The following is a 21,738-nucleotide window of genomic DNA, read 5'->3' as shown; positions in this document are numbered from 1 at the left end:
TTTATATTTTTTCTCTCTAGATTAAAATACTCAGAGACAAACCAGGTGTTGTGGCACATGCCTGTAATCCCAGTACCTGGGAGACTGAGACAGGAGGATTGCAGGTTCGAAGCTAGACTTAGCAACTTAGTGAGACCCTGTTTCAAAATAAAAAAATAAAATAAGGTTGGAGGGTGGAGTTTGGAGGTAGAATATCCCTGGTTTCAATCCCAAGTACCCCTTTACCCCCCCAAAAAAAACCTCGGAGGCAATATAAAATATTGTAAAAATCATTGGCTTTGGTGTTTTATAGCTTTGGGTTTTTAGTCCTAGCTCGGTCACTAGTTTGTGATCTTTGTGACTTTGGATAGTCTCTATTTGCTTTGTGACTTGGTTTCTGGGCCTCAGTTTTCTTATTTGAAATTCAGATTTTCTCATCGCCCCACACTGGAGTTTGGGATTTTAATTTCTGAGTAAAATACCTGAAACCAGAACTTCTTGATAAACAGCTTTTATGGCTACTATCTTTCCGCAGGAAAAATCTTCTTGGCATATTTTATGCTTTCTTCTCTATCGTGTTTACCCCCCCCCCAAAAAAAAAAAAACCAAAAAAAACTTTTTAAAGTCTGATGAGTGAATAAAAGACATGGTAATGAACAACCAAGAGTTGAAGTCTTGGCCAAAATTCCTGAAAATTAGTTAGTGAGACACAGAGCTGGGTCATTTCCTTTTCTTTTGGATTCCAAGACGGCAAATGTGTTGCTCCTTTTTCGGCTAATTCTTTGCTGCAGAGAAATTTTAATGAAGAAAAGCTATTTTGAATGTATGAACTTATCTGAGTTTTTTCTGTGACCTTAAATCAATTAAGCAATTTGTCCAACCTCATAGAGTTATTGTGGCCATAGTGAAATAGAGACTTAAACCAATGTCTAATTAACCCCAACTTCTGTGTGTCCTTCCCTGCGATTCACTCATCTATTAAATAATCACTAAGAATTTATTTACTATGTGAATAACTACTCTAAGATTGAGGACATGAGTCAACAAAACTGACAAAAAATTTCTGCCCCCGGGGAGTTTACATTCTACTGGGGGGACTCAAATAATGAAAAAAAAAGTTGGTAAGAAAACTGGACCATCAGATAATGAAGAGTGTCCCGGCAGAGTTGAGCCAAGACGGAGATGTGGGGTCGGGGCTATCATTTAAACGGAGTGATTAGGGAATACCACACTCAAAAGATAGAAGTTGAGCAAAGACCTACAGGACTAAAGGGCGCGCTATGAGGATACATTTCCCAAGCAGTTGAAACAGCAAGTGCAAAGGCCTTGGGGCTGGAATACTTTTTATTTTATTTTAGCCTGCGTGAAGAACAAGGCAGCTGCAATAGCTGAAGCTGATTGAGTAGGGAAGAATGAGTACTTCTAAAAATCAGGGCGCAGTTGCAAAGGGGAGAGAACATAAATGCTGTGTTATCAAAAGCATTACAGGGTGACTACGGGACCTGCTGCGGAAATCCAAAAGTGAAATAAATGTGCAATAGATATCAGTGGTTTACCTCCAAGGAACTAAATTGGAAAAATTGGAAATGGGAAGAGAGCATAGGATGTAGCTTGTACTTTTCATTTAATATTTTTTTTCCTTTTATGCCAACCATGTATTTCAATTATTATTATTATTATTTTTTTTGCGGTACTGGGGATTAAAGCCAGGGGATTTCTACCTTTAATCTACACCCCCAGCCCTATTTTTTGTTATTTATTTTGAAAAAGGGTCTTACTGAATTGCAAATGGCCTCACTAAATAGCTGAGGCTGTCCACCAACTGTGATCCTCCTGTCTCAGCCTCCCAAAAGCTGGGATTACAAGTGTGTGCCACCACGCCTGCCTTTCAGTTTTAAAGTCTAATTAAATAAATGAATGCATTTCCATATAACTGAGTATTAAGTAAAAGAATATTTATTGCTTGACTATATATAATAATGATCATTTGCTAAAAATGGAAGGTCCTTGTGAGGAAATAGAAAGGAGACGATAAAGCAGATCTACACATTGACTTAGAAAGAGGTCTGTGACCCAGGATTCAAAACAGCAGATTGTGAAGCTTGTCCTTTGGATGTACTTGAATAAATAGGCCAACTTATTTATGTGCCAAACTTTCACAAAGAGTTGTTCATATTTATTGTTCATAAATAATGTCAAAATCAATGGAAACAGTTTGTAATTATGGAGTAGGATTAAAAATTATGGAGCATTCAAATACTAAAATATTATCAATTTAAAATTATGGCATAGATCTTTATTTAGAATGAAAATGCATGCAATTTATATTTATGGATTGATTCAGATCTGTTTTTAATATTGTGCATATAGAAAGATTCCATTTTTATAAAAAATTACAGAGTTCTATAAAAGATTTTTTTTTGCAGTGCTTTCTTATATCTACTTCTCAGGACTTGGTACACACACTATAAAAATTTATCAAGTGTTGAGAAATGAATAAAAACATTCATTCACACACATAAAACCAGAAGCACCTTGTTTTAATGTTACCAGAATGTTTTTTATTTTTCATATTCTTGTGTATACATTAGCTTTTCAAATTAATGTGCATCATATAATAAAAATGTAACATAATGTTTATTTAAAGGTTATAAGTTTCAAGCATAAGACCTTAGAAAAGACCCATTATCAGGAAGACCTATAATTCATCATTACCCAGCTCAGGACTCAGTGCTCAGAGTGTGCTCAACCATCAGTTTTTGTGGAATGGCAGATTTTGCAAGTGGCTGATAAGGAGAAACTGAACGAATGAAAATTAAAAACAGAGTAGATTTTCTAAGCCTCAGGAGTTTTCCAAGGATGCTGTTAGATTCTAGAAAGAACACAGGGAGAAGACGATCAGCGTCACTGGGGAATTTGACATGTGCTGCTTTTCTTGATTTATTTTTTTGATGCCTTGCTTGCAAATTGGGTAGCCGTCCTTTGTGCACTAGATAGTTAGGATTCCCCAGGCGGTGGTGTGATTTGCACATGATTTAGTCAATTACACATTTTCTATTGAAAAATGATGCCTCTATTAAAATAGCAAGAACCAAATGTGGATTTATCCATCTGCCCAAACAGGAATACAGCAGAGACTGTCTCTCCACTGGGGCCGGGAAGGAAGAACAGCTGGGGCCAAGCCAAAGTTTTTTTCTAGAAGGTTAAAAAAATAAAAGTCTAGAGATATCCATCTTCAACAAACTATAGGGAGACCCCTTCTTAAATTTCAGACTTGGGTAAGAAATTTAAGAAGACATTTGCTGGCCTTCTGTAACTATTTACGACCCAAAGGGCTATAAACTAAAGTCCTATAAACTCCTGAGGCAATTTTTTTTCTATTTTTTACTGGGTATTTTAAGTAGGTATATTTAATTAAATTTGTCACATCACTATATCTGATCATTTTATTATTTCTAGTATTTTATTTTAGCTAATTACTTTTTTATTCTTTCTTGATTGGACACATAGACATTGTTTAATTTTTATTTTTATATATACATTTGTTGGTTGTTATTTTAATATTCACTTTCATTAACTTTTAGTTTCCATTATCCTACCTATTAAATTATATTTTTTTCTCTATTTTATATTATCTTTTTGTTGGTGGTGCTGTGCTGAGGATGGAACCCCCATGCATTCTACCACTGAGCTACACCCCAGCCCTTCTTTATTTTGCAACAGAGTCTTACTAAATTCTACACCATGGCCTTGAATCTGTAATCCCCCTGTCTCAGCCTCCCAAGTACTGGGATTTCAGGCCTGTGCCACCACACCCAGCTTATATTTATCTCACTTTAAAAAATATTATCAATAACATTTAAATAATATTTAAAATATTTTAATATTTAATAATATTTTAAATAATAGTTTAAAATATTATTTAAAATATTTTTATCATATCATCTTGCTACTATTTCATCTTAGATACTAGCATCCTATAAAAATGCAATAACAACATTCCATTTTACCAACAGGATACATGGTCACATTTCCTTCAAATGGGCTGACACTGAGAAGTCTTAGGAATATTATCTTTATTTCATCCAAGAAGTTGGTCCTGACTCTCACCCCTACTCATCGCTACATTCATCCATGGTAATCCATGTTAAATATGACTAAAGCCCCACTTTATAATATCTGAACACACAGCTGCTCACCTGTGATCAGGTCAAGTTTTACTATCTACTACATCACCCAGAACAACTTGTTCACAAGATGTTTAGCTACCAAAAAGCCATTCCTCCTCTCCTACATTCTTGCTGCTATGTAATTCTGGCTCCATAGGGACCAATGATAAGTGCATTGAGGGCTTCAGGAAAAGGTTTTCCTCTGTGGTTTCTCATGGGGGGGGATCAGCTTTCCATGTATGTTGTGATCATGTCTACTTGTGATGCATGAGACTACTGCAGCCATTTATGACAATAAGCAGAGATACTGTTAGCAAGCATGCTGGGGTCGTGAGGGGTAAGAGAGGGGAGTACTTGGGTTCGCCACTGTCTATTGGGTTGCAGATCCAAATCTGGAAACACTTTGCCTCTGAACTTTTTATAGGAGGTAATAAATATCCTTATTACTCAGGCTAATTTTAGCTAGGTATTTTGTTCATAGCCAATGCTATCCCAACTGGGTCATCCTATCACTTTGAGAAAGTACATGACTGCAGGGGTCATCCCACAGACGCCAGCTTGTTCCACCCTTCTTAATGACTTTACTTGTATTTCATGGTTACTTAATTAAGCCACCCTAATTATCATCAACAGGTTTTAGTACCTATGAATCATCAGTAAGAGTCAGATTCTTATTCCTCACCTCCCACCAAATGTTTGGACTCTTTATGCAAATTTGCCTACAAATTTCTAAGCAACTGTCAAGTTCATCCTATCACATTTTCTTATGAAATAAAAATGTAAAGTTTCTCCCCACTATGTACCTGCTACGTAGCAAGTTTCTTCATAAGTATGGAAGGAAAGCATATTCATATAAAGAATAAAATACCAAAAGGGAAATTTTTCAGTTATCATCCAGAAATACATTCAGTTAACATTTCTTTTCCTTTTTTTCTTTTTTTTAAGTACTGGGGATTAAGCCCATGGACATTCTACCTCTAAGCTACACCCTCAGCCCTATTTTTTGTTCTTTCCTTTGAAACATGGTCTCACTAAGTTGTGGAGGGCCTCACTAAGTAGTTGAGGCTGGACTGGAACCTGTAATCCTCCTGTTTCAGCCTTCCAAGTACTGGGATTGCAAGCATGTGTCACCATGCCTGGTTTCTTTGAATCTTTTATAGTCAAGATCATCCTGCATGTTCTGTTTTATAATCTGGTTTACTCACTTAACATTATATTCCTCTTCATCTGGCATTACTATCTTTCAAAATCATGATATTTAATTGCAAAAGAAATCTTATCATGAGGTGGTGCCAAATATATTTAATCATTCCACTACATAGAAAGGTGTTATGTAAGACCAATGTTAAAACCATGGGTTCTGGAGTCAAAATCCGAGCTTCATTTTTTTTATTAGCTGTGTGACCTTGGAAAGTTGTTTAAGCTCATGGAGCCTTGATTTCCTTATCTCTAACATGGGTGTAATAATATTCTAGGCTTATTGTAAGAACTGAATATGAGGGTTTAAAGCAGGATCTCACACAAAGAATATTTAATAAAGATTTATTAATGGTATTATATTTTTAGGTCATTTCCATCTTCTCAAATATAAATAAACCGGGAATGGTGGCACGTGCTTGTAATCCCAGCATTCAGGAGGCTGAGACAGGAGGATCGTGGTTCATGGACAGCCTCAGCTACTTAGTGAGGCCCTCTGCAATTCAGTGAGACCTGGTTTCAAAATAAAGAATAAAAAATAGAGCAGGGGGTGTGGCTCAAAGGTAGAATGCCCCTGGGTTCCATCTCCAGACCCTCAAAAAAAAAAACAACTAAATAAAACATCCATCACCCATATCTTAAAACATCCTTGAGCCAGGCGTAGTGGTACATACTTATAATCCCAGCACTTGGGAGGCTGAGACAGTAAGATTATAACAGCTCGAGGCCAGTGCAGTTAGTGAGGTCCTCTGCAACTTAGATTCTGTTTCAATATAAAGAATAAAAAATGGGGCTGAGGGTGTAGCTTGGAGGTAGGATACCTCTGGGTTCAATTCCAATACCACAAAAATAAATAAATAAAAAACCCTCGAACATAAATCATTTGGGGGTCTTTGATTAGTTTTGAAGTTATTACCTAAAAGGGGAATTCCTGGTTGATGTCTATTTGTTTTTGATAATTTTACAGACTTTTATAGAAACAAAAAGCACAAAATTCAAGCTTCAAGGGGAAATCTATTTCCTGAGCAAACTTAAGTGTTTCTGTCTTAATCTTTCAGGCTCAACATTATTGGGTAGAATCACTTATCTCTTCCCAAATTGAGCTTCCTATCCTGCACTGAACTGAAGTAGCAAAGTCCACTCCTATGACAAAATTAGCTGCTAACATACCAACAACATATTTAGGGACTACTTGGGTGATCTGCTGGAATGGCGTTTCTTTTCCAGTTATGGATTCACCCTTTTCTTTTTGAAGAGAATTGAGATTAAGCAAAAATGTCTGTTCTCTGTTCCCAACAATTATTGAATGCTCATGGGAGCGCAAGAAGTGGGTAAGAGGGTCCTTTCTGGGAGGATCCTCTTTGTAACTCCCCGGGTGTAGTATTAATGAGCACTTAGGTATTCTCAGCAGTCAGTGACCCATTTCCTCAGATCAACTTTCATTCATCCTTGGTTCTGATTGACAGCGTTAGTATATATTTAGCGGCCTGCTCGCCAGTTCGAAGAAAGGCCACAAACCTCGGTCCTGAATTCCCAGCCAGTAGTCCTTGAATTCTTCCCCCATGATGGCAGACAAGGAGACAAGAATGGAAGGAAGAACACAGCTGTTTTTTTCCCCAATTCAGAAAAATCTTCTCCCCAGGCTCACTTCTCCTACGTAATTCTGTGAATCTGTAAGTTAATTATAGATATTATTTTTTAGATTAAGTTGTGCCAGTCATTAAGAAAGAGCCTGCTGACTCTCAGCAATTTAAAGTTTGGATCCTCTGATAGGTTTATATCTTTAAAAACATAAACTTCAGCCAGGGGTGGTGGTGTGCACCTGTAATCCCAGTATACTTGAGAGGCTGAGACAGGAGGATTGCAGGTTTGAGGCAAGCCTCAGCAACTTAGTGAGGCCCACAGCAATTTAGTGAGACTCGTTTAAAAATAAAAATAATAATATAGGGGGAGGGTGTAGCTCAGAAGTAGAATGCCCCTGGTTCAATCCTCAATACCAAACAAACAAACTACACACACAGAAAAATCCCCCTTGAAGGATGCTGTATTTTACACAGGTGTTGCTTGATTTTGCTACTCCTGGTAGCCTCCCTGGATCCTAAATACCTATGGGGCCCACAGTCCAGCTGCCTGATTCACCCTTTGTCATCTGCCTTCTCTGCCATTTCGGTCTCCTCTTCACTCTCATCTTTGATGTCTGTAGGAATTCAGCCCCAAACGACTCCCTCCTATTCATGGCTCCCATGTGGCCCGAGGGCTGCAGCCTGTGGGCTCTGTTAGACTCTTCCTCTTTGATGGGAGGTGCGCGTGTTTACTGATGTTGCAATTTGGTGTGGTGGTTATTTGTTGAAAGATGTTCTTCTCAAGCCTGTCGATAGTCTGTCCCTTCACCTGCCAGGGGCCCAGGCCAGGCGCCTGGGTAGCTGAGCTCAGCAGGGCACTTTCTGGGCATTTCTAGAGAGCGTTTCCCCCGGAGCTTTTTCCCCTATGTGTTTCATTCCTTTTCCCATCCAGTCAAACATGCCTTTTCCTGGTTCAGAAAGAACCTTCTGAAGATGTTATCTCCAATTTAAAAAATACAGCTAACTCAGAGCCATCTGATGCCAAAATGAAAATGCCTGGTCTACTGTCTGGGAAATTCATCATCTACGATTCCTGGCACTATCCCAAGTGTTTGGAAATGACTTCATCTCCTCTCCCTATGGAAATATTCTTTTCAAATAAGAATTTAGAAATACTTAGAAGAAGTGATGCCAAATCTCATTGAAAGATAAAACCAACACCAACAAGGAAATATTAAACAGGGTGACACTGAGATCTAGGGTTAAAAACAGTGACCCCTCCCCTCAGGGTCTCTTAAGCACACACACACACACACACACACACACACACACACACACACACCCCAGCAGTTTTCTAAAATGCAGTCAAACAGAGCTAGGGACTGGGTTTAGGACATTATACTAGTGATTTGGCTATGCGGAGAACTTTAGTGTCCTCTACTTCTCTGACAGGTCACTCAAACTCAGTCTCAGTTTACATGTCTTTAAAATGGTGATAAGAAAATATACTTTGCAGGGCTGTTGTGACAGTGTGATATTTTAACACAGTATAAATCTGGGTATAAATATAAATTATTATTATTTTCACTCTATCTTTTGGGGGTAAAATTAAAAAGAAAGCAGCAGCTAGGCATGGTGCCACGTGTCTGTGATCCTAGTACTTGGGAGGCTGAGACAGAAGGACCCCAGATTTGAGGCCAGTCTCAGCAATTCAGCAAGGTTTCGTAGCAACTTAACAAGATCCTATTTCAAAATAAAAAATAGAATTTAGATGGTTAACTCATTATTTCACTTAAAACTATGCATCTTCTGTAGTTTGGATACTAAATGATTCCAAAGGCCCCTGTTTTAAAGGCTTTGTCTCCATGGGTGTGGTATTTTGAGGTGGTGGAAGCTTTAGGGGGCGGGCCACTTGCTTGAGGTATGCGCCTGCAGAGGGCTCTGTGACCCCTGTCCCTCCTCTTCTCTTATCATATGATGAGGAGTTCACTCCAACACGTGTCCCCTAACAATGCCATTCAGTCCCCCCACAAGAAGTATAAAGTTCTACTTGATCATGTTCTAGAATCTTTAAAACAAAACCATGAGCCAAAATAAACCTTTTCTCTTTATAACTTTATTATCTCAGGTATTTTGTTATGGTGATAGAAAGCTTATTAACAAGAGTGTAAGGTACTTCCCTATCTTTTGGGGGGCTTGACACCTCCATTCCTTTTGCCACTGAACAATACTCTGTTGTATGAATGTGCCATGGTTCGCTTATGCTTTTTCCTATTGACTGAAATCTTAATTGTTCTTGATTCCACTCATTTTTGACAAAAAAAATCTGTAGTCAGTTGGTGAATGGATAAGTAAAATATGATATATTCTATAATAGTAATGGAATAATAGTTATATAGCCATATAACTCAGCAATAAAAAGCAATCTATTACTGATATATGACTCAGCATCAATAGATCTTACAAATGTTATCTTGAGTGATAAAAACCAGTCACAATAACATCAGATATTGTATGATGCCATTTATATGAAATTTTCATAGAAAGCAAATTCATAGAGACGAAAAACAGATTGCTTGTCCAGTGAATGGCAGGGAAGGAGGAAGAGACTGTTTAGAAAAGAGTAGGAGATTTCTTTGTATGGTAACAAAAACATTCTAAACCTCATTGTGCTGATGGCTACAGAGCCTTATAAGTACACCAAAAATCATTAAATTGTACCTTCTAGATAACTCAAATGCACAACGTGTGAACTCTGTGTTCAATCTCTAGTCCCCTTCCTCCCAAAACATAAAAGTAGCATTAGAATAGCCAACCAGCAAAGATGTGTCTCTACTGAGTTCTTTATAAAACTTAAGCAACTAGCAGCAAATAACTCATGAAACCAAAGTATATTCTAAAGATATTTCCTCTACTTACCAATTTTGAATATGAGTACTTTTGTAGTGCATACAGTCCTCAACTTCTTCTAGGAAAGCAAAAACTCCAAGCACAAAAATATCTAAGGTTGTAATTCATAAAAGAATGGACTTTGCTGGGTGTGGTGGTGCACGCTTGTAATTCCAGCATTCAGGAGGCTGAGACTGGAGGATCGCAGTTCTCAGGCAGCCTCAGGTACTTAGTGAGGCCCTTTGCAACTCAGTGAAATCCGGTTTCAAAATAAAGAATAAAAAATAGGGCTGGAGGTGCAGCTCGAAGGTAGAAAGCCCCTGGGTTCTATCCCCAGTACTGCAAAAAAAAAAAAAAAAAAAAAAAAAGAATGGACTTGCTTCTAATTAAAAAATAGGACAGTCCCAAGCCTGGTTAGATATTGTCACAAGTGACTGGCCAGTTCCCAAATCCAGTTAATTTTAATGTATAGGATCTTATCTGGAAAAAATTGCAATGACCACCTTCCTAAAGAAAACATGGCAGAAAATGCACACGTATCCTCTAGGAATCAATGTAGCCCTCCACTGAATTCAAAAGCTCACTCATGAATGACAGCCTTACTTCCTGGAGTCCTGGAGTCCCTTGCTGCCAGCTTCAACATGCGGCCACCTTGTTTAGTCAGCCTTCCTTCTGTACAATGCCAACTTCTCCTCACTCCCTTGGGCCTTGGGACACCTTTAACTGTCATTTAAGGGTCAGATTTTATACTGCTGTAATTGAAAAGTTGTGGTTATTTTGGGCACAACAGCCTCTGCCAGACAATTTTTGTCGAAGAAGCGGAGCCCCCTCTTGAAACCAAGCCCCACGGGGAACTCCAAGTTATTCAAAGGTGTAGAGGAGGGCTGCTCCAGCTGATGGGGGACTAGAAGTGTTGAGGTCTCTCTGAAATCCTCCTTCATCCCTTTCACAATTATTTGATGGTGGAAACTCCAAGCCACCTCCAAAGATTTTTAAACTTCTAGGAAACACAAGTTGACAAAACTGGTCCGCGCCTATCTGACCAATGACCTCCTTTATATATGAATCAAGGACAAAACTCTAAAATAACTGAAGTATTAGTTAGCAGTGACAAAAACTAGACCAGTCTCTGGAGAAGAGAATACCTGAGAAGGGATACAAGGGAAATTTCTGGTAGTGTTCTGCATCTCGAAAGAGGTACAGGTTATAGAGTTTGTAAAGCCAGCTTGTACACTTAGGACCCCTGGCTCACGGGACATGCCTCCATGGACTAAGAAGGCTAGAGTCACTCTGAATCTGGTCAGTCTCCACATAAATACTGACTTGTATTCACTTCACTAAAAAGATGCCTGTGACTTCAGCATGTTTCATATACAAATTAATTGTATGTTTACAGAGCACCACCTATTTGGGGGCTACAGTTCCAAATTAAGTGGCATGGTTTAATGGTTATAAGATGTATCTTTGTTTAGCATCAAGTCACAATTTAACCTTGATGAAGACAGAGAAAGATATAACTGCCCCCCTTAAGTAAATTTATACTTTGTACCACAGTGAAGAGAACTGGCACTGTGGTACCATAGAAATTATTCTTAGAAAAATGATTTCATTTTAAGAACAGTCAAATCTTAGGTCAAAGTGAAGTATTAATTGTCAAGTTTAAGAATTTCATTCCGAGTTTCATTCCAAATGTCTCATATGATTTTTAGTTCTTACAAGCCTTTATGAATACAATGAAATCAAAACCTTTTTTCTCTTAAATATGTACACACACACACACACACACACATACACACACACACACACATACACACACAATACTGCATAGATTTTCAAAGGCTGACATCCCTGAACCCTGAAGCCTATCTGTGAATTCAAGGGAAAGAATCTGTACTCAAAATCACTTCTCAGCTACAGAAAATCTAATTTGAGAATTATCACTCTAGTGTAGCAGAATAATCAGAAAATTGTCCAGGGGCAATGATTTAATGCTCAAGTTTTTTTTTTTCTGTCTTGTTGTTTTCTCCAAACTGGCTCATGTTTATTAAAAATATGTAAGATGTGTACAGCGTTGTTTGCTTTTCAGAGCACTGGCATGTAATGTCATGTGACTCCCCTCAGGGATTTTTATATAATAGACATCTATTGAATGAAATTTCAAACTCTTCTGACCTTCCCAGCAGTTCTAGAAGGTCTCAGTCTCATTTGTGGATAAGAACACTCAAGTACCGGCCTAGCTAAGAGAAGTTGGGTAGTCAACACCAGACTGAAAAAGACTCTGAATTTTTTACTTGGTACCCGTCCCTTTCTTTTGGCTGTGTTGCCAATTAAATATTTTCAATACATAAATCACAACAATAACAGTTAGCATTTGTTTAGTAGTTCTAAGCACTGAGCTAAGACTTGCTCAGAAATATCAACTCTGAACCCTGAATTTGGAACCAGAATTTTAAATATGGCTGTACACAGAATGAGAATCTTTAAGAAGAACGTGCACATAGTCTTCATCGTCAGCTGATTGCCTTAGACTGAGATTTCTCCTTCATTTTCAGGGTCTTAGTCTGTATTCATGCCTGCTATTGTGTTCATACTGCGTGAAAACCAAATAATTTCATAGTATTACGCACACAAAAAAGGCTTCCAGCAGCTCAAATAGAAAAATGTAACGAGAGACATATGTTTGCACAGTACATACTAGTTGGAGAACTGTGCTTGGTAAATGCTGATGTTGGTAGAATACTTAGTTTTGAAAATAATATGTAACTTTTTCTTTCAGAATTTGTTGGCAAACTTGGCAGGAAATATTATGATAAATATGAAGAAATTCTATTTATGCTTTCACATACAAATGCATTTTATTCCTATTTAATGCATATTTATGTTTCCTAAAAATACTACACTCATAATAACCCTTACTAATTAATCAAAATTGGCATGTAAAAAATTCCTGCTGGAAGAATTTTGATAAATGATAAGGCCTGACCAATTTGAACTATCAAACATCTCCTTGAAGTTTTACATTGCATTTAATACAATATATGTATTTGAGCAAAATTCTTTGTTGAGTTTTTATTACTAATTCAATATCCTTTACTTTTTATTGGTCTGTTCAGGCTTTTTATTTCTAAGAATTTATTCATTTCTTCTAGATTACCCAATTTGGCATTTGATTTTAAGTTTATAATAGTCCCTTATGATTCTCTTAATCTGAGGAATCTGTTGTAATGTCTTCTCTTTCATTTCTAATTTTATCTATCTTAGTCTTTTCTCTTTTAATCTCATTAACAATTTTTGTTATTTTTTAAAAAGCCAAATCTTACACACAATAAGTTCTATTCAGCAATAAAAAAAATTAAAATTGCATCATTTGCAAGGAAATGGACCTGGAGAACATTAGGTTAAGTGAGATTAGTCAATCACAGAGAATGAAGGGTCATATGCTTTCTTTAATATGTTCAGATAGGGAGTAATTGGGATATAAGAGAGACTCCAGGTGATGAGAAACCTCAGGGGATCCAGGGAGGAGATACAAGGGTAGGGGTGGAGAAATACTAAGGTTCATTAACAGAAATATTACCATAGACTATGTGTATACATGTGGATATAGACCAACGTCAATCTGGGTACTCTGTGCTGGGGAGGGGGCACCGAGAGCATGTGCGTGTATGTCACTGTCAACATGATTTACATATCATGCGAGACCATAATGCGTCAATAAAAACAAAAAAATCCCCAAATCTTAGTTCTGTTGATTTTTTTTATTCTTTGTTTTAGCCATTTCTGCTTTATTCTCTATTATTTCCTTCCTTTTGCTCACTTTGGGCTTAATTGCCTCTTCTTTTTCTAGGTCCTTGAGGTATAAATTAAGGTTGTTTATTGAGATTTTTATTCTTATTTGTTTCTTTCTTTTATGGTATTGGGGGTTGAAACTAGGGGCATTATACCTCTGAGCTACATCCCCAAGTCCTGTATTTTATTTTATTATTTTTTGAAACAGGGTCTTGCTAGGTGGATGAGCGTTTTACTACTTGCTAAGGCTGTCCTTGAACCTGTCATCTTCCTGGGATTACAGGCATTTACCACCATGCTTGGCTGAGCTTTTTATTCTTTTTATAGTGTGGTCATATATAGCTGTAAACTTTGCTCTTAGTACTGATTTTACTGTATCTCCTTAGTTTTGGTAAGTTGTATTTTGTTTTGTTTTTCATTTTTACACCTACACACACACACACACACACACACACACACACACACACACACACACACACAAGTATAATTCCCTTTAGATTTCCTGCTTGAAAGAAGTAAAATCTAACATCTTACTCCATGATTATTCAAGAATGTATTTAGTTTCCATATATTGGTAACATTTCCTGTTTTCTTAGCATTATTGATTTTTAATTTCATTCCATTGTGGTTAGAAAAGACACTTGGTATAGTTTTGATCTTCAGTCTTTTAAGACTTATTTTGTGAACTAATGTGATCTAAGTTGGAGAAGATTTCACATGCAGTTGGGAAGAATGGGTATTCTTTTGCTGTTGAGAAGAAAGTTCCGTATATGTCTCTCAGGGCTGTTTGATTTGTACTGTTGTTCAGTTCTATTTCTTTACTGCTTTGTCTAAATAATTTATTCAGTGATTTTGGTTACCACTTACATGGAATCTCTCTTTTTCCTCTTTCATGTTAAGCCTGTGTGGCATTAAATCTAAAGTAAGTCATAGAGAACATATAGTTAGGTCTTAATTTTTTAATTCATTTGATCCACGTCTTTTGGTTGGGGAGTTTAGTTCATTTATATATAAAATAATTCTTGATAGGTAAGGACTTACTTTTGCTATTTTATTGTTTTCTGTCTGTTTTATAATTCTCCCGTTCCTCTATTTTGCCTTTCTCTATGATCTGGTGGTTTTTTTGTGGTACACTTTCATGTTTTTGCATTATTGCCTAGCATCTTTACATTGTAACTTGAAGAACTCTTTTGGCACTTCTTAATCAGGTCTTGTAGTGATAAACTCCCTCAGCTTTTGTTTGTCTGGGTAAATCATTATTCTTCTCTTCCTCCTCTTCTTCTTCCTCCTCCTCCTGTTCCTCCTCCTCTTCCTCTTTCTCTTTTTTCTTTTCATGACTGGAGATTAAACTCGGAGCCTTGCTTGGCAAGTGCTGTGCCACTGAGTTATATCTCCAGCCCTTTCAATTTGTTTTTCTTCTTCATAACGAGAATGGAACCCAGAGCTTCTACCTCTGAGCTGCACTCCAAGCTTTATTCTATTTTATTTTTCTTATTTGGAAAAAGGATCTTGCTAAGTTGCTGACAGTCTCACTAAGTTTCTGAGACTGACTTTGAACCTGCAATCCTCCTGTCGCAGCCTTCTAAGTACTGTGAATACAAGCATGCACCACCACACCCGGCTTCTCCCATCCTTTTGGAATTTTATTTTGAGACAGGGTCTAACTAAGTTGCCCAGGCTAGCCTTGAACTTGTGATCCATCTGCCTCAGCCTCCCAAGTAGCTGGGATGATCAGCATGTGCTACTGAACCTAGCTCTTCTTAATTCATAAAGGACAGTTTTACTAGGTAAAATATTTTTGTTTCACAGCTTTTTTCTTTCTGTACTTTGAATATATTATTGCACCCTCACTTGGCCTGCAGTTTCAGCTGAAAAATTCACTGATGGTCTTATAAAGGCTTTCTTATATGTGACTACTCACTTTTTTCTTGCTTCTTTCTTGATAAAAATTCTCATCTTTGACTTTTACAACTTAGTTATAGTATTTCTCAGCATAGATCCCCTTTCAGGGATCACTGTATTGGGGTGATCTTTGGGCTTCATAAATTGATATATCAATTTCTCTTCTTGGGTTCTAGAAGTTTTCACCCACTGTTTTTTATTTTTTTCACTTTTTTAAACAGATTTTCTGTCTTTTTCTCTTTCTTCTCCTTCTGATATTACTATAATGCATATACTGGTTTGTTTCATGGTGTCCCATATACATCTTTTTTTTCTTTTCTGTTCTAAGTGGCTAATTTCAGGCAACCTGTTTTCAAATTTCCATGTTTTTTCTTCTGAATAATTAAGTTAAAGTACTTTATTGAATTTTTTAGATTGCTCATTGAACTCTTCAACTCTAGCATTTCTGCTGTTTTTTTTCTTTTTTCCAGGTGTGGGGATGGGACCCAGGGATATTCAACCTCTGAGCTACACCCACTGTCCTATTTCGTATTCTTTGAGACAGCGTCTCATTAAGTTGCAGAGGGCCTTACTAAGTAGCTGAGGTTGTCCGTGAACTGCAATCCTCCAGTCTCAGCCTCCTCAATGCTGAAATTACAATCATGTACCACCATGCCCTGCTTGCTGGGTTTTCTTTTTTAATATATATATATTTTTTTTTCTACTTCTTTTTTTTTTTTTCAGTACTGGGGATGGAACTCAGGGGCATTCTACCTCTGAGCTACACCTTCAGCCCTATTTTTTATTCTTTATTTTGAAACAGGGTCTCACTGAGTTGCAAAGGGCCTCACTAAGTAAGTGGCTGAGGCTGTCTGTGAACCATGATCCTCCTGTCTCAGCCTCCCAAATGCTGGAATTAAAAGCATGTGCCACCACACCCGGCTTATGTTTCCTTCATCTATATGTTAAATTTTTCATTCTGTTTATGTATTATCGTCCTGAGTTTTAGTCTCTGATCTCTGTTCTCTTGTATGTCATTGAGCTTCTTTAAGATTATTATTTTGAAGTTTCTGTCAAGCAATTCATGAATCTTTAATTTTTTGAGATTAGTTTCTTTTAGTGGTAGTCTGCTTCCTGATTTCTTATCTGTTTAGTTTTGCACTGGTGCTTGTGCATTTGAAAGAGAAAACACCTCTTCCAGTCTTTACAAACAGATCCAGCAGGTAAAAGCCTTCTCTTCGTGTGTTCCTGAGCATACAGGACTGCCTCTGGAAAGTCAATCAAGTAGGAGTGAAGCTAAGTCATGTGGTTGGAGTATGTAATTGGGTATTCAGATGATAAGCCTGTTTCTGGTTCTTTGAAAATCCATGATTACTGCCAGGTCAGCAGGCAGATGGAACTGCCTCTAGAATGATAATAGAACAACCAGGTCACAGGGCCATTTCTAGGTCTGTAGTTTGGTCTGTGGACAGTGGGTCTACTATCAGAGGTGTGGATGGGTGTACTTTCCATGAATTTCTGGTCAGATCCTTGGGTAGTCAAGGGCTGCCTCCAGAACCATGATAGAGCAGGACTGGAACTGGGTTACAATAAGGTAAATGTTAGTGTTTACTGTTGGGTCTATGGCATGGTCCAAAGTTGGTAGGCCTTTTACTAAAAAATGGATATGCTTAGGTTTTTCCAGGTCTCTGGCAAGGAAAAATTTTTCCCTAAATGGCAGCAGAGGGGTCTTGAGCATAATCCCAGGGGCACTTAAGGGATTTAAATCTGGTTTGAGGTAATCAAGGGTATTGCCAGGGGCAAGAACAGGCTCTTTCTAAATCCCTTGGTATATAGGGATAGTAGCAGGATAGTAGCTGAGCAAAGCTACAACCAAGATCACAGGGAAATAGGGTTATGTCTGGTTCATGGTCAGTAAGCCTGCAACCAGAGTGCAGGCCTGTATTCTCAAAGTGGTCCTTTTTGGTCTTGAGCTCCCCTATGCTTTTGTAACTTCCTACCTATTTCTCAGTGCTCCCAAAGAAGTCTTGTCTGTGGATGGCTGCCAAATTTTTGTTCCTGTGAGAGGCCACACTCTTAGGATCTTTTATTCTGCAATTTTGTTGATATCATTCCAGAACGAGTCTTAAATTATGGGTTGACTTTCTGTTTGTCATTTGATCCTTTAAAATATTTTGTAAGCCAAGCGTGGTGGTGCACGCTTGTAATCCCAGCATTTGGGAGGCTGAGACCTGAGGATTGTGGTTTGTGGACAGCCTCAGCTACTTAGTGAGGCACTCTGTAACTTAGTGAGACCCTGTTTTTTTATTATTAAAAATTTTATTTTCCAAACTTCTTAAGGAAAAGGTAAATAATGACAATACTGGTGATATTTTTCTGTGAAATTTTTTTTTTACAATTTTTATTGAAAATAAATGGTATACATTTAAACTGTACTTGGTGCCCTCTCTCCCCCACCCCTGTTTTCCCTTCCCCACCTCTCACCAATGATTGTCCAGGGTAACCATGTTATATTCATACTTTTACACATATTTGGATGTAGACCCTCATTAATCAAGTTCAGCCTTCTTCCTCTCCTATCTGGAAAGGAAATTCAATAATGGAAATTCAAACTTTGCTGAGATTTTACTTCCATTATCTGGAGTCCTTCTGGTATCCTCTATGCTCCCTAGTTTGGGCATATTAGAGGAAAGATATGTCCCTTCTCTTTCTGTGCTTGGCTGATCTCACTTAACATAATGCTCTCCAGGACTTTCCATCTTCTTGCAAATGACATGATTTTGTTCTTCTTTGTAGCTCAATAGAATTCCATTGTGTGTATTTCCCATAATTTTGCAATCCATTCATCTGTTGATAGGGACCTAGGTTGTTTCTATATTCTGGCTATTACAAATTGTGCTGCTATGAACATAGGTATGCATATGTTGCTGTATTTCTCTGAATTCAACCCCTTTAGAAAAATACCCAGGAGTGGTAGAGCTGGATCATATGGTGGATCTATTCCCAGTTTTCTAAGGAATCTCCACACAGATCTCCATAGTGGCTGAACAAGTATGCGTTCCCACCAACAGTGTAAAAGAGTTCCTCTTTCCCCACATCCTCGCCAGCATTTGTTGTTATTTGATTTCTTTATGCTTGCCACTCTGACTGGGGTTAGATTGACTCTCAGTGTAGTTTTGATTTGCATCTCCCTGATGGCTAATGATATAGAACATCTTTTCATGTATCTATTGGCCATTTATATCTCTTCTTTTGTAAAGTATTCAATTCAATTACTCATTTCTTGATTGGGTTGTTTGTTTTGCTAGTGTAGAGTCTTTTGAGCTCTTTGTATAGTCTGGATATTAACCCTCTATCAGAGTGGTGGCTGGTAAAGATCTTCTCCCATTCTGTAGGCTTTCTCTTTACGTTATTGATGGTTTCCTTTGATGAGAAGAAACTTTTTAGTTTGATGCCATCCCACTTGTTAATTCTTGCTTTAATTTCCTGAGCTTTGGAGGTTTTGTTGAGAAAGTTACTGCCTGTGCCAATATGTTGTAGTGTTAAACCTATGCTCTCCTCTAATAGCTTTACAGTCTCTGGTCTAATTTCTAAGTCTTTGATCCATCTCAAGTTGATTCCCGTGCATGGTGAGAGGTAAGGATTTAGTTCCATCTGTCTACAAATGGATAGCCAGTTATCTCAGCACCATTTGTTGAATAGTGAGACCCTGTTTAAAAACAAAGAATAGAGACTTCCGGGAAGATGGCGACCGAGAAAAGCGGGGCTTAAGAGTCCCGCTAACAACCAATCTCCATTACCACAAAAAGAGCGCCTTTCATAGCCAGAAAACACCATCACCAGAAAAACAAAAAAACCACCAGGCTCCAGAGAGGAAGCGGACTGAGAACAGAGCTCAGGGCCACAGAGGAGACACACGCGCCCGAGGACGCGGCAGCAGCGCCATACTGCCGGCGGCAGCGGCGAACTCAGCGGACGGCTACAGCAAGCCGAGGTGAGCCGATGCGGAACAGCCAGGCGGGATCTTTCGGCGCAGACAGCATTTAAAGCTCCCAGTGGCTGAGCTCAGCACACGCTGCAGGGATTCAGAGTGGAAATCAAAACCAGAGAAGAAAAAATACGCCAGCCTCATGGCCGAGGGCGTGGCCGAGGCGCCATATTGCCACCGGCGGCGGCAGCAGCAGTGAATTCACCGAGTCCAGTACAGCTACATCTACGTACTCAAGAACAGTGAGTCAAATTGCGGGCCACAGAGGAGAAATCCCAGTATTGTGCCTCCTGGGACTTGACCCAGTGAGGGAGTGGTGGTGGCAGAGATATCACACCATAGGAGAGCGTGCAACCTGGCACCCCCCATAGTTTAAAGCAGCCTCTATCGACTCCCTGGGTCGGAGACTCTGTGATACAACCCAGTAAAGGAGTAGTAGGGTCTGAGATAATACAGACTCGAGATCCAGAGCACATTAAGTGAAGCCATAGTGACCCAAGGGAAGAACCCAGAGAAGGCACAAACATCCGAAATCATGGGAAAGAGGAATAACACTGGAGTAATGAATGTGCACAACCCCACAACATCAGAACCTGATAAAACAGAAAATCAGAGATTTCTAGAAGATCAAATCAGGAAAATAACTGTAGAAATAATAGAGGTGCTTCGAAAAGAACTCAGAGAGAGCCAAAAAGAGATAAAGGATGCAATTAATGAAGTAAAGGCCTCAATTCAAAGCACAAACAACCGATTAGACCACATGGAGAACAGAATCTCGCTCTTAGAAGATGAGCAATCCAAAAATGAATGCATAGTTTCTAATCTAGAAAAAGATATCCAACAGCAGGAATCTGACATTGAAGAAATATGGGCCCATCTTAAGAGAGCTAACCTAAGAATAATTGGAATAGAGGAGGGAAAAGAAAGTGATACCAAAGGGATCAACAATCTCTTCAAGGAAGTAATAGCAGAAAATTTTCCAAATATAGAGCAAGAGGTTGATACACAGATCCAGGAAACTTATAGAACTCCCTTTAGACAGGATCCGAGAAGAGGATCCCCACGCCATATAATTGTCAAAATGACCAATGTGGAAGCCAAGCAGAGAATCTTAAAGGCAACAAAAACAAAGGGCCAAGTGACATTCAGAGGCAAACCAATTAGAATCACTCCAGACTTCACAAACCAAGTCATGAGAGCCAGAAGGGCTTGGAGTAACATATTCCAAACTCTGAAAGAAAACAACTTCCAGCCAAAAATTTCCTATCCAGCAAAACTTTCTATCAAATTAGATGGAGAAATAAGAAGCTTCCATGACAAACAGAAACTGAAGGAATTTATGTCTTCAAAACCAGCGCTAGAGAAAATACTCAAAGAGATTAACTACAAAGAAGAAATAGGTAACACTCACCAGAACCAGAGAAACAAGAGTTTCCATCCAACAGACAACTAAGATTGGTTATCTGTGGAGATTCATTATTTATGTTAGTCTTTTACCTATCTCTAAATTGTATTGTTTGCCTTTATTGTTGTTAATTTTTAGGATTTCTAGTTGGAATATTAATATACCTTCAGATATAGCATTTGGAAATATTTTATCCAATTCTATTAGTAACTTTTAACTCTGTTTACATTGTCTTTGGATATACAATATTTTCTTTTATTTTTTAGGGAGTTTGTATATTCTTCTGTTGCCTGTGCCATTGAAATCATATCCAAGAAATCACTGCCAATTTCAATGTTGTGAGGTTTTATGACCCAGATTTTCTCCTAAAAGTTTATAGTCTTAAGATTTATATTTAGGTCTTTTATCTATTTTGAGTTAATACTTGTATGTGGGATTAGGTAAGGGTCCAATTTTATTCTTTTCCATGTAATTATTATTTTTCAACAATATTTAGTTAAAAGATTATTATTTCCACCACCAAATCTTCGTGGAAACCTTGTCAAAAATAACTTGACAATATAGGGAAGAAGTTAGCTCTAGGCTTGTATTTAACTCCAATGGTCTATATATCTGCCTTTAGAACAGTACTACACTGTTTCAATTATTGTAGCTTTATATGGTTTGAAATCAGAAAATATACATCTTCTAGCTCTGTTTTTGCTTCGAGATTGTTTTGGGTATCTAGAGTCCGTATTCCATATCAGGATAGATTTTTTTCTGAAAAATAAATATATGATAGTTTCACCTAAAAAAAAGAAAGGAATGTTCTCTGGTGGGAAAGAGAGCGAAAGGAAATATTGAAATGTTATCTTTAAGTCATCAAAAGCTTTGTATCAG

The sequence above is a fragment of the Muscardinus avellanarius genome (assembly GCF_963383645.1).
Source record: "Muscardinus avellanarius genome assembly, chromosome: 12".
NCBI lineage: Eukaryota > Metazoa > Chordata > Mammalia > Rodentia > Gliridae > Muscardinus > Muscardinus avellanarius.
The sequence above is the reverse complement of the archived record's forward strand: the minus strand, read 5'-3'. Positions refer to the sequence as shown.